This window comes from Nomia melanderi, chromosome 5 (assembly GCF_051020985.1).
Source record: "Nomia melanderi isolate GNS246 chromosome 5, iyNomMela1, whole genome shotgun sequence".
NCBI lineage: Eukaryota > Metazoa > Arthropoda > Insecta > Hymenoptera > Halictidae > Nomia > Nomia melanderi.
Genome location: NC_135003.1, coordinates 16,999,052 through 17,013,990, shown reverse-complemented (window position 1 = coordinate 17,013,990; position 14,939 = coordinate 16,999,052). Strand labels below are relative to the sequence as shown.

The window sequence follows — 14,939 nt, the reverse complement described above, 5'->3', positions numbered from 1 at the left end:
TTTTTTAAGGAAACATTTAATACGACCGCGTGAGGATTTCGTTCGAAGCGGCTGTTGCAACCGACGAGTAGGAATGCCATTATTGAGCAATGTAGCTCGTATATAAATGTCCCTTTAATTGCATCGCGCGGCGAGATAACACGGCGCTGCGTGATGAACCGATGATAAGCGACGGGATGGGCACGTTAGAAAACGTCTGGAGTTTCGAAACGAACCTCTTTCGGCTGTTTCTCGAGGAATACATCGAGGTAAGTTGAAGCTGGAAGAAGCGTCGGGAAAAACGAAAAAAGCGACGAGACCGCAGAAGCGGAAAATGCATCGTTACAGTGCAAATACTAGTTGTCCCATTAAACAAGCGTCGCTGTCAACCTGCTGGCGACTTTTTTATTGCCAGCGAAAAAACGCGATTAATTTTAAACCAGACTTCGTAACACGTGTATCCTCGCCTATTCTTGAAACTCACTTAGTTTCTAATGAAACTTGTCTTTATAGTTGTTCTTAATGTACATTACTAGTTTGCTGTGTATAGAACATCTAATGAGTTTTTTCCCTACGATAATTTAATAATCGTACCGTTCCTCGAATGAATATCGAATCGAACGTTCTATAATAGGATTCTTTAATTTTTTCATTATTTCAAAAAATCCTAAACAAAATCAGGATTTAGTTCGATCTGGAAAATTACGCTGCGTTTATCCTCTATGTTAATCATCGCTGTAACTATACAAAAGCGTCTTTGCATCGTATTTTGCGGTAAATTGCAAAGTCCGGTTTGGGGTGCGTCTCATGTGCAATAAGATTCCAAAAACGGCTTATCGTATTGCGGGAATCTCTGGAATACTACCGCAAGATCTACGTGAACAGCGTGAAAATGGCCGATCCGCGGGGATCCACGGATCCGTCTCATTATCCTCGTGAACCGGCGAGTTGCAATTCGAAAACTGGTTCGGCGGAATATTTGACTTTCAAAACGTGGGATTTCACAAGGATACGCGGATTTTTCGAATTTGCTACTGTTGTCGCTCGGCGCACGCACGTCACGCGTTCGCGTCGCGTGACACCACAATGCGAGCCATGAACGATAGGCGGATATCCACGAGTGTTTTTTAATTCGTATTTATGTCGCGTTCCGTTCGGCCGTTAATCAAACCCTCGACAGCGACAATTTATTTCTGTAAACAGAAAAGATTCTCCTCCTCGTTGTTTACTAACTGTTTTCGTCAACAGGCGGTTTTGTTTCTGGTGTACTAGTTGTTTTTGTAAACATTTCGATAATAAAGAATACAATTAACATATATGACCCACGCTGAATTTTCCGTTCAGGTCGAAAATGAATTGTCATTGAAAAACGAAGAACTTTTTCAAGATTTAGTGTAGAGTCAAAGATAGGTATTTTAGTATCATGTATACTGAGTTTATTTAATTTTAATTGATTGTAAAAGTGAGGGTCGTATACACTCCATACGGCCTGAACGGAAAGTCTTTAAAAAATGGCCCAGCACGGAACGTGTTAAGCTGAATTCGAACAGTCGAAAGTTTCAAGGCGTGAACGCTGCGCGCATCGCCGCGAGACCCGGAGACTTCAACGCGCGCATAGGACACGACGTTCGGGCGAGGCTGCGTAGCAATGGCTCGAAGCAGCCTCGCTCTCACTCGTACATCAGAATTTGTCCCGTTCCTTTTTACTGCGGTACAGTAGACCGTTGAAAGTTTTATAGTCTTCTTGAATAACCAAAGAAATGAATTCTTTTGAACTCGGTTGTAACGGTGTCATAAAATTGATTCTCTCATTATGCAGATTTTAACTTTCTATTTTCTATCGTCCAACTACTTTGGCTTCTTTATTCATTCAAATTTTGGTAAATAAATGCACCAGATTCGAACGAAAGTCTGTTCTAATTGGCTCACGTTGCGTTTCTTTAACCTTTCCAGTGAGATAGCCCGAAGGAACAAGATCAACGATCGATTACACGATATTAAAATTTTTTTGCCGCGTTCCGATGCTGGTTGTACGTGAACTGATCTACATAATATTATATCTTATTGTTGGGTTAACTCGGTGATTTTATTCCCGGTAATTTTACATCGACGGCGCAGTTCTGGCAACGCGATAGTAATCTCGCTCGGACTAGATGAAATTACTGGCTTGGTTTGGCCCACTGACGTCAACGATCGTTTCCCTTAAAACCGGACAATCTTGATCGCGAATTTCGGATTGCAACGAAATGAACAAGACCGAAAGCTCCGGGGCACCCAGAGAACTGCATTCCTAGTGCATTAGAGTGCGCACTCTTTGCTGATTGATGTCGAAAGTCTCGATGCGTGTAACGTTAACCGTGGCTCTAATCAAATAGATTTCCCTCTTACGACAAGTTTGAGAAACAGCGAACAGTGTTTGTGAATTGTTGATAACTACACCGCGATTTAAAGGTTCATTTGAATATGAAATGTCATACATTCAAGTGCTTCTTTTTATATTATATGTTTAAAGTTCTAGGAAATTTTAATACGCGGAACATTTTTCGCTTCAGGCAATGGACGCATTCTGGTAATTGCCAGTTTGCAGTATCATAAATATTGCGTTTCATTATTCTTCGATTTACAATTTTTTTCGTGACAACGGTAACGCGGATTTTCAGAACTGTCAAATATCTATCGAATCGCATAATTATAGCACATTACACTTCCATAATTCATTGCGTTATCACAATTCTAGCAACAGCGAGTCTCCTGACGTACCAGCTTCACGCAAGAGCAATAAACAATAATTATATCGTAGAGAAGACGCTTCGATCAAGTGTAACTTACGTGGAAGATACCACTGACATTTATGACGGAACAGATCTTCTAGTTAGTGAAGTTTTTGTGACCGTTATTAAGCACTAATTACTGACGCTACCGATCGTTATTAATTACTGATTATCTGAACTTTTACTCTGGAAAGACTAGAGCGAAATTAATTCGATGTCAGCAGATGTATCACTGAACAAGTAGTTGATATTCAAATGTTTGTTTATGAAAAAATTCGCGTTTGTGTTTATGCAACGCCGAATGACCTTTAAAAGTCACAGACACGATGACAAGTATTCGTACATTGTAATAGTTTTTAACACTTTCCATGTAAATGTGTAACTAGTCGAAGAGGAAAATAGAGGAGAAGAAACTGATTATTATTCTGTACAAGGTGACTCAGGTGAACGTGCCGATTATCAACACGTGTAATGTATAACAAAATCATTTTTCATTATTTTCTTCTGCTTCATTTTTCTCTTTCTTCCTCCACAATGATACTAAAATATACGCCAATTTTTGTGAATGGAAAAATTGATGAAAACGGCAAATTTTTACGTAGAAGTCACTGACAGAGTTTGTTAAATAGATTTTCTTAGAAATTAAACGAAACAATTAACGTTTTTCTTCTCCCTCTAACCCAAATATGAAAAACAGCAAATAAGTACATAGCCTATATACATATCACACAAAAAAAGGATGCAACGAGACGTGCAAACAGGAAGGAACGAAAAAATTCCAGCGTCAACTTACGAAATGCCAAGCACGAGGGCAAAAGCGGACGTGTCGCGACGCAAACCTGACAATGATCAGTCACGCGTGGATAGTGTCTTCTCATGTGACTTCTAAGAACCGTATCAGGACGATGTCGAAGTGTCAAAGAAATGATCAAAAATCCTCTCCCAACGTAAACGTCGAGGTTGAGTTTGACAGGAACGCGATGCTCTCGTTTCAACAGTGCTTTGCAATGTTTTCATGATTTATTTCTTGTTATCTCTCGCCCGATGTAACGGAGACATTTATTATAAAGTTTATTGTAAAAGCATGAATAAATTATATTATTTATTTCTATATTCTATGTATTTCTTTTAATTATCCCGACATTTCGTATTATCTGTGAACTTACTATGTGGCAACACAGAACGAACCAGAGAATTTTTTAATTTATTCATCAATAGTAATCGTAATAATGGAAGTAATCATTAACAGTAGTTTAAATGGAATCAATTCATCATGTTAAATTCGATGTAGCGAAATCATAGGAATTTAAATGATCCGAGAGATTTAAATTGGACGCAAGCAGGTCAATCGACCGTTTCTTCGTCGATCCATCGGGAATGGACGACCGTGGATCAGGCCCAAAAGTGAATGGCCGCCGAAGTTTGTAGGGAATGGTGCAACGTTCAAGGTATACCCGGTAGGCCTCACGTGTGATAGGTTAATCGATTCCGGTGACGGAAGCGATTACTCTTTACTGGCAATATTTTTTAATCCAGTTACCAAATAAATCACGTTGCAACAGGTGTGCCGGATGACTATAAACTAAAATATAGTTTCTTTCCTTATCTACTTTAAATCCTTCGTTTAATTTCATTCGATTTAATTCCAATGAAAAAAAGTATGCAATGTCATTTCAACACATTTTTTCTACAGAAATGATTCTTGTATCATCATTGCTGACAATTTTATTAGCTTACTTTTATTTTCAACGCCTTATAGAATGCACGAACGATAAATGATGATACAATTTAATAGTTGCTAATTGCCTTCTTAAGCGTCAATTATGGAAATCCCCGAGAATTAGTAAACAAAAGTGATTTTCCTCTTCGTCTCGTTGCAGAATAAATCTACTTATCACAATTGTAAAATTAATCACATCGGATCGATATTATGTTGATCACATTAGTTGCGACTATGTCGCGCTTTCGAAGTTAGAGAAACACCTGAGAACATTAGGGTACTTTTTCTATAAAAATTCGAAAAGCCAGGTGTGATATTAACAGAATATTGACAAAACAAGCGTGAAGGTCAGTTTTCAAAAAGATCCTAAGGTTAATCATAAACGCCTGTCCTAGACATTTACGCCCGACTACCAGACGCCATTATGTCGCATTTCGTAACGAGCGTGGCGGTACGACTTTTTTGATAAATTATCATTACGCTCGCGAGTTTGCCGAACAGGCGGGCACAAAGAAGTCTTTTACTATTCCATTGTGTTACACGCGACGTCCGAAACGCGCCTCGTGAGCGTATTTACACAAGAAATTCACTTGTGCCTCGCACGGTTGAGGTTATGTTGCAACCCTAGCTCTTCATTCGCCTAGCGGTCACTCGAGATCAAGTTACACAATCTAATTATACGCCGTGTCGACCAATGACAACCGTTACAGAAAGATGATATAACGACTCAAGAGTATTCGGCCTTCAGGGTTCGCGTTGACTTCGTGTATTTGCACGTTTGGTCGTTTCTCTGATCAAATAAGTTCGGAAGCCAATGCGATCGAGCCCAGAAAAGAAAAACTGAGAAAACTGATATTTCAACTTCTGAAACGATTGTACAACATAGTCAGCAGCTAAAAAGGTCTTTCCGATCTAGAACGAAGGAACGATTTATTCCATAAAACATAAAATCAGAGAAATCAATGGAATTCGAATACTTCCTTCAATCCGCTCATTAGTCCACTGGAATTGAATGCAGTAAATGCTACAGTCATTCATTAAATTCACTAACTAGAATACTTATGGATTTCAAATGTACGAGAATCCTCGACGAAATCGATTGCACTTGAGTACTCTATTTAATTCATTCATCGCGAAGGCAATTGAAATTGAACGCGACAAGCACTGTACTCATTACTCACTGGGACCGTTGCCATTGACAGCGACATTTCCCTCCAATTTGTCTTCGATCGCATGCCTCCGATCGCATGCCTCCGATGGAGCGCGGCGAACAGCGCCGCGAGTTCGATGGATCTCGTCTAGACCGAACGTAATTGGAAATAATTGGGACAGTTTCGCGCGGCATCCGCGGCGGTGAAAGTATCGATATCCGAATGGTATTATTGTTGTCGGGAGCAATTAATCGGCAGCCCACGGGCGAGCACCGTAACACTTCGGAACACGTTCCTCGGCGCTAATGGAATGCGAGAAATCCGCAGGCTAGTCCGTTTACACGAAACAGCGGAAGTTTGCGATACGCGTTCGGTTTTCGTCGGACATCCTCGACGGATGCGTAGACGCGTCGAATCGGTCGGAAACAAAATGACCTTAATACACTGCACTCGCGCAGAGAGAAAGTCGTGACCTATTACGCAGTACGAGACATACGTGTGTGTACGCCTTATCAGCGCCTCGATTAATTTTGCAATGATCCAGTAGCAATGAACGACAGTCCGTTACTATCTAATTATCCAGCGTTTCGCGGGTTAAAAGGTAGAGTAGGTTTTCGTGTTGATCAAGAGTGAAAAACTTCTGATGATAACGATATTGAATTTATTAAATGTTGAATATTAAATAGGAAATTTCATATATTCATTGAATATTGAACTTTATACATTCGTTAGAAATATTAACCCTTTGCGAAAGTTTTTCAATGGATCGTTTGAAACTAATTTAACGATAATTCACAGGTAAATTAAGCAACAAATATATCAGTTTTATTTCAATACTTCACGGAACAATGCGGAGTTTGATTTGAAATATGAAATATTTTAGTTTTTTTGTATCGAATCGAGTGGTGACTGGTGGCTAATTTAAATTGAGTATCTTCCTAGTTTCTTTGCTTATTTTTAGTGAACACTACTTGAACGGAGGATCGATAGAGACATTTGTAAAGCGATCGACTTACGGTTACCGCCGGTGATTTCAACGAGTGATGCAGCAGGAATACGGGTCGCTCGGCTTCGAGCATGATCGACTCCTAAATCGGAACTAGTCGCTTCTTCTAGACTAAAACAAGTGATTCCTCTCCTGGAAATTCTATCGGCAAACTTTGGACTTTAATGGAACAAACGATCGAGTAAACAGGTCCAGACATGGAACAATAGGTCGTTGTTGAGATATACACGATCGTTGACGCACGTTTATCGTTAATTACATGTTTGTCGCTTAACGTCCATCATAACAAACTTGTGTAATTACGAGACCAACACGTGCGACAAATAGATCGCTCAGAATGCGTGTTTACGCGGAGCGTGTAGGAAGGCGCGGACTGTAACGCAAACCACGCGGTTTTTGCGATCGCAGGAAGGAAATGTTAAACGGCCAATAGCGCGATCTCGTTTTTGCATCTTCCAAGTATTCGATACGTAAACATTGCGTTTATTGCAATTGCGTACATTCCAACAAAAAGCAGTAAATACCTATCTTCGCGATCAATCGATACCGACTGCGAGCACAATGAAAACGTTCAACGACAGTAGATTTTAGGATAACGATCGATCTACCGATGGTAGGTCTAAACTTGAACGAGTCTTAAAAATCTTCAATATCTCTAAAAATCCACCAACTAACGATGACTATGCAAATCTATATACAGACTGAACCATTTAACACCAAGCGTTTAATACAATTGGTATGCAATTCCTATAAAATTGTAACAATAGATTATTTTCGGTTTCTTTAGACATTCATTATAGTACTCCAGTGAAACTATTTTCAAAATCATTTCGAATATTCAACGCTTCGAAGATATCAACGATAACGAAACAAGAAAACCGAAACCAGTCATTTCGACTGTTAGTTCTAGTGTTAAGAACGTAATCATATAAAACATAACGGAATCGCGTTAGAAAATAGTTCCTCCTAGAAAACATTGTAAACGTTGCACTTTGACTATTACGTACATCCTTCGTCTCACGCGATGCGCCTATGCGATTCCACAGTGCCAAATCTGCGATGGAGGCGCGCGATCCGCTGAGCAACGATGACAGCAAGACGACTATCCCCTACCGTCGACGCCAGGAGAAGTGGTAAATCCCCGGCAAACGAACGACCTTGGCCGGAGGGTGTAGCTGTCTCGAGAGGACGCCGGTTCCCCTCTCTCGGCGCGGAATTAGAACGTGTTAGGAAGGGAGACCTTGACTCCCCGGTGGCATAGGATTTTCAGGCGATCACTTAAGGCCCACACGCCCCCACCCCGGCTGCCTCTCGGCGGCTTGCTTAACCAATACTTAAACCGCGGTTTCGCTGCGCCGCGGACTATTCACGCAGCATCGACCGTTGGTCCCGCATTCCGTGCACGTGTGTCTTCGCGAGAACGCGTGCACCGACCGTCACCGATCCACCGGACACGCGCGTGCCCGTCGGCAACGCGCAAGCCACGAGAAACCCCCGCGGGAACCGTGACAGTGTGAATCCCCCGATCCCAACAGGGAAACGGTAGCCAAGTGCGACGTCGGAGGATTTAGTGTGTCCATCGGAGGATTCTGAATTCAGAGATCCGGCTCGCGAGCCGACAGTGCGTCGCGCAGCGTTCCGAGCTCGAGGAAACGCGGGAACCGAGCGTTGAGGTCTTCTGGAACGGAAGTCGCTTATCGAGGTGCCGCACGGTGAGATCGAAAGCCGAGCCGAGCGAGTTTTAATCGAGAACTTCCTCGCGCGAGGCGGTCCGGCGACATCGAAGCTGATACCGGCCGAGGATTCCGGTGCAGCGAAGTCGCAGGAAGTTTACTTTCGAACGCGGCACCGTTTTCGTCGGCTAAACAGGTAAGCTCCGCGCGGGACGGGATGACTGTTCGGTTGAACGACGATTGAGTTGATTAACTTCGAGGCAGTCTTGGAAATTCGGAGAAATTTGATACGATTTTTGAGTCTTAATTCATGGCTGAGTCTCTTTTGAGGATTATTAAAGATTGATGTAACTTGTAAGACGAGTTTTGATTAGAATTTAGGTGGATAGAGATTAGCACTGAGAAATGTATCTGGGAGAATTGTGAATGAGGAGGTCGATTGATTCGGATCGGTTGCAATCCTTCGTGAATTCTTGAAAGAAGTACACCGCCGCGGAGAGCAAAAAATTCGGTCAGTGAAAGAGGTCAACGAAGAGGGAAAGAAATTCGAGAGTGAACTGTCCCAGAAACGATCGGAAGATGTGTTGGGCTCGCGTGTACCGCGAGTGGCACGTATTCGTTTATAATTTGGAAAGTATTATGAATTTTAGAGGTTACTTGCGATGATTTTCGAGTGACGACTTCGATGAGCTTGCGTTCAGTCAGTTTTTGCTCATTAGCAATGCTATATGCATATTATCCGTGTGCGAGAATTTTAATGAACTCGATTTTTAAACGTATTAGGAAAGTGTTGTATTAAATTGTTAAATTAGGAGGCATTGATACAGATTCGAAACACTTTGGGACGCGAAGGGTTAACGAAACAACAGATGTTGCAGCCGATCATCCCGTCGATGATTGATCGCTACGACTGAAGGCTTGACAGTAACGCGAATCATCGACAGGTGTTGCGCCCACGCGTTCCGCGGCGTGTCGCCATACCGCGGTCTGATCAATTAGGTATGTATTCTACTCGCCACGGTGGATAACATCGTAGCAAGTAGAATACGCACTCCAGTGGTCAGACGACAGTCCCACGACCAATTGGAATAGCAGAAACGTTGTTTTCGCTAGGAACGGAAAATTTATGGAAGATAAAAGTAAACGTTGTTCTGTCGTACATCGATATCAGAAAAGTTCTTTCTACGAAAAAGAAAAACTGACAAGAACTGACTTCTTTTCGAGGAAGTATCTATACTCGAAGAAAATTGTTTGAAAAGCGAAAAGAACCTGTTAATCTCGATCGACGGTTTTTCGTCAGTTTCGCATTTTGAGGAACGAATCGAAAGTCATTTGGAAAGCGTGACGCGCTAATTTAGAATCTGTTCGACATGTTGCGTTGTCTTAAATAATTAAAATACTTCCGTCCATCGTGATATTAATTATTGTATATTATCGAACGATTTTTTAGATTCTCACGATTCTGCAGTTCTACGGTTAAGTTAAAATTGAAGTTAACTAATAAGACATAATGTTTCTGGCAACGTTGAAATACTTTCTAACAAGTTTCTAAAAGTTTCTTCTTCCCTCGAGACTTTTCTGGTTCGTACAAATATTGTTCCGCGGTCCGTGGTCTTCGATTTTTAAACATGAAGCGTGACGCCTAGAAATGATTGCGTGAGAAATCCTGCGCTTTTCAACGTCCAATTATGCGCCTTGTTTACGGCTGTCCTCCTTTTCCGTTCTGAATCTTGCATATGTTTTTGCGAGCATTGTGTTGTCAGGATCGGCAGGTCCGCCAGTTGAAGGTCCGCGTATTTTGCTACACTAGAAATGCGGTGTAATTAACCTGTTATTAATATTCAATGTTCGCATAATAGGCGCGCGAGGAGATAAAAGTCCTTTCTCTTTTAACAAATTATCGGTAAAAAAGAAGAGGTTGACTCTGCTATCAAATAGGGAACTTAACATGCAATTAAGACAAATGAATGATTACGCACTCCAGTCATGATAAACCAGCGAATTTCCTGAATTAATTAATTACTCGGCCCGGAACCTCGTTACAGTTCGCTGTCCCGAATTTCGTGACGAAAGAAGAGAAGGAACAGTGTTTTTATCTGAGCATACCAATCGGAACCGTGATGCACGGTGCATTGGGTCGAGGAACTTTCGAAACTCGTCCGATTCCCGAAATGATCTCGTCCGATCCCCGAAACCGCACGCAGACAATGAGACGAGCCATTCACTGGCCATAACACTCCACTTTTTCAATCCTTTCGAATTACAATACAGAAACTGTTGCCTCTCCACGTACGCAATTTAAACAATTTTTCTACGTTTCAATTTTCATTATTATATATCGTTAACAGTATATCCCTCTTTATAGATATACAAGTACAATATCAATGTAAATTGCATCAATTGCATTATTAACTCCTTAACACGAAATTTAATACTAAATCAGTTCACTGAATTGGATTATTATCATTGCGCGTTCGAACTGAATGTCACTGCAATGGATGGCATTATTCATAATATAGAAATGTTTGTGTTAAATGGCATTCAACGTGTTAAACATTGAACTTTATAATTTCGCTATGTCAAACGATACTCTATCGAGTGCATAGGGTCAACCGAGTACCCAATAAACATTAAGTCTCCCAGAAGCCCTCTTTCAAAAGGAGTCAACGCAATCACCGATGGAATTCGAGTTACTAGAACACTCGTTTCCTAATCGCTTGGAGTTAATCACTTTGGCGAACGAGTGGCACATATTCCGCGAGGATTTTCGAGTTCACGTTTCACTTTTACTCGGTCGGATCCGGTCGAAACCGCAGAATCGAACAGCCGGCTGGAAACGGGCGGTTCGGCCGACTCGTAAATCCAGTGACCTTCAAACGACGGAAACGCTTTGGTAACCCCGCGCGCGAGTGAAATACTTCTTCGGCGAGCAGAACTGGTCCTGACGAAAGTGTTTCGCTTTTCTTCGCGGCGCGCCGCTCGCTGGCTCGATGGAAAACGTCAAACGCTCCCGGGAAGCATCCCGGACGGTTATCAGAGCGCGTTAAGTTTTCTCGTCGAGAAAACGAACAGCAAGAGCGCAACGATGCTCGTTCGCTTACGGCGAATCCCTGACACCGACGATTCTTTTTGGACGTAATTAACACATCGAATGCCATGGGGTCACCGGTGACCCACGACCAAATCGAATTGCTATAGTTCACTCAGTGAAACGACAATATGAAAACATTTCTATATTGTAAATAATTATTGTAAATAATACAGTGACGTTCAGCTAGACGAACGTGGAATCGTAATGATGCAATTCAATCCAATGATTTAATATCATATTTTTTCATTCTGTGTATCTTCCTCTGTGAAATCGCGTTCAACGCGTTAAACCGACTGACATACTGGCGACAAATCAATTTCACCCATTGACAGTGTTATTTTCAGGCCGAAACTACTCGAGCGCATTTTGCTGTCTATAGTCATCGGGAATGCTCATTTTTTGTTCAGTGTAAATTTTTAGTTTGAAAGTGGAACATTGATGATAGAATAGACTTTCATTTCGAGCTACGTGTAATGAATAATATTGATTTTTATCGAATTGTCTGAATTTTTAGTTAAGTTGTTTAGTTAATGAAATGAACTATGAATGAGAAATCGATTCGAAGATCTTGCATACGTGATATAATAGCGTAGTACGAATTCCAACATGGAACGGTTTAAACTGGTGCATAAATTGCATAATGGTATGCAACTCCCGAGCAGAAATGACGGGGAAGATCCAATGTTACAGTGCAGCATTGCGTAACATCGCGTAAGGAAAAATGAATGACGAAGGTAATTTATTGTTGAAACTGATTGACTCGTAACTGCGGTCAGTGGATTCGTTGGGTAAACTTTACGCGATTCGAAACGTTCAGGTTTTATGGTTTTACGTATTGCTCACTGCTAAACGTCTTCGATTTATGGTGATTCGTTGTAGTATTCTTTTGAGGGAACTTTGAGAAAGAGTTGGAGAGACGAATAGACAAAAAGAGAGAAAGAGAAACCGACCTTATTACGCAATGGTGCAAAACTCCGTGAAATGATTAGAGGGAATTTAGTGAACGTGAACTGCAGTATATCGATGTTTCCGGTTTTATCGGGATATTCAGATCATTAGCTCGTATCTGTCAATACGAAGGTTCCGTTAAACTCGAGATTACGGTTAATTACCGAGACAGATGAATTCATCGAGTCTGTTCAGTTATCAGTACGTTAGAGGGAATGTTATAAACTTATCATTACTTATAAAAATGAACAGATCAGCTTCGCGAATGATTTACGTAGTCGATTAATCAAATTCCCATTCGATTCGCTTGTAATCTTTCAAGATTATTAAACATTGATTGAACAATGTACATACATGTAAAGGTATAAGAAGGAAAATCAATCAATCGATCAACAGAAATAGAATGTATGTGCATATTTCGTATGAATATCGATGCTCATAAAATTTGATAATAATTCTCTTGTTTGAACGGAGAACCGTTCTTAAAATCTTCACGATTGCACCTTTTATCACTGTTCCTTTCGAAGAAAGTGTGTCGAATGCCTCTCCGCGGATTTAAAAAGAATGCAGCATGAATTAAGTATCGCGACCTATTTCGATTGATTTAAAGAGACACGATGCACTCATTCAGAGATTCAGTGCGTTGTTAGGGAAGCAGGTGGTACACGAACCCGTTGGGCCTCGTTTCTTGTACATAATGATTCGGACTAAAGAGAAATTTGTTGCAGAGCTGGTGCATAGCGCGTGCACCGGAGTGCAGTCGCAAAGATGGGCATTCAACGACTGCGGATAAGTTTCTGCCGCGAGAACAGAGATAAACTAGCGTCTTATCAGGCAGTAGTCGATTTATCTGCTACCGATCTATTCCTGTGACTCGTTTTCTAGTTGTACTGCGGCTAATTGATAGTGCACACTTGACAATTTCATTGAAACGATCGAACTATTAACACTAGAACTACCTAGCATTTAATACGATTGATATGTAATCTCTATAAAAATTGCAACAATAGAATACTTTCAGTTTCTTTAGATATTCATCATAGTAATCAGGTGAAACTATTTATTTCGAAAATCATTTCGAATATTCAATGCTTCTAAAATATTAATAACTGCGAAACAAATAAATCGAAACATTTTGACTGGTAGTTCTAGTGTTAACTGAAGCAATGGATGCCTTATTTCAGTAATGTATTTGTTGAAGTAACATTAATTCTGCAGTATTAATCCCTTCGATCGATGAATTGTAACAGATTCAATCGTTTCGTTGACCCTTTGCACTCAGTTTCTTCGTCAGATACATTCGTTTTCCAACGAAACATTAATAGGCTTCACAACTAACGTAAATATGAATAATACACGAATCACAGGATAGAATTATTCCATTTCAACGTTTCACGTATGATCGCATTATATGAATTTCGATATTTACAATTAAACGATTCTACTGTATCAAATCATAGACTATTCGCTTTCCGAGAGTGCAAGTGAATTTTCATTGTGCACTGGTAGCATTTTGCAACCAGCGTGGAACTGGCGTGAATTTCTTCTTTGCTCTAAAAATCGTCGACTTTTTCCGACTATCGCGAAATTAATTGCGCCTCGGACAAATTACAACGAAGGCAGTTGCCAGAACGCGACTACGCGGAATCGCGGCGATGAAATTGAGGCTTTAATCAGTGTTTCATTAGCGAAATCGAGCAACTTGTCGCGCTTGCGAAAGAAGAAACAACACCGCCGCCGCGCCTTCCCTTTTTACGAAAACGATCGTTGCTCCAGAAATGTTTGTGTTTTTGTAATTTGATTATCTAATTGCCGCCCGTGACGATTCCGCTTTTGCTTTCGAACGATCGTATCTTCCGTTGCGCTGAAAATTCGCAACGCTGCCCGATGATTTCTTGTCAGATACGCGCCGCCCGATAAGATCGCGGCGAGAATTAGGACATTCGTCCGATGACCGCCGTAGATGAAATTCTGATACGTCGGAAATATTATTAAGAAAGATAGGAACGCGTGGACTAGTAACAAGTTTGATAATATTATCAAAAATTCAGATTATCCTGGACAAAACGAGAATGCGATGAACTTTCCGTGCAATGACCAGCGATGCTCGATTTAATTGAACCGTATGACTTCCGTTTATTTTATTTCTACGTATGTGCATGCTAAGTGATGAATATTGATAACAAATGAATCGAGCAATATTTATATTTATGCTGCATACGGCAAGGATTGAGCGAAACTAAAGCGAATGTAAACACAATTATGCTCACCGACGACCTCGGTTCCCGTTCCGCGGCGCTTTGCATCGCGGAGGCGTTGATAATTATCAGAATGCGGATGCATATGCAAATATTCTTAACGAACGATCGCGAGGAAACCGGATTTAAATAGATAATCGATCGATATACTGAGGTTTCTATCGAGTTTCAAAGATAAAAATCTCGTTGAACTTGATTACCGTATTCTACGCGAAGGTTAACTGCGTTCACTGCCACGGTGCTCATTAGTAAGTTATTAATAACAACGCTCGAATCGCTCGGAAATGATTGCAATAAAAAAATCATCGTCGAATATAAGCGCATAGTTACTCGAGCTACTGA

The 14,939-nt window shown here is 40.9% G+C and overlaps 2 protein-coding genes across 4 annotated transcripts in view; one reads left to right on the top strand and one right to left on the bottom strand.

The window, feature by feature from the left end:
* Positions 1–14,939, bottom strand: part of sit (stuck in traffic) — an 80,196-nt gene that overhangs the window by 36,327 nt on the left and 28,930 nt on the right. The window contains exon 1 of one of the 3 annotated variants that reach the window (XM_031970985.2): positions 7,635–7,774. The exons of 1 other annotated variant lie outside the window; for it this stretch is intronic. The gene's annotated coding sequence lies outside the window, so the exon portion shown is untranslated. Of the gene's footprint in view, positions 1–6,637; positions 6,792–7,634; positions 7,775–14,939 lie in introns of those variants that run through there. One more of the 3 variants, XM_031970979.2, reaches the window with a different exon arrangement.
* LOC116424498 (very long chain fatty acid elongase AAEL008004) overlaps positions 7,950–14,939 on the top strand; it is a 38,833-nt gene continuing 31,843 nt past the window's right edge. The window contains exon 1 of the mRNA XM_031970986.2: positions 7,950–8,496. The gene's annotated coding sequence lies outside the window, so the exon portion shown is untranslated. The remainder of the gene's footprint in view (positions 8,497–14,939) is intronic.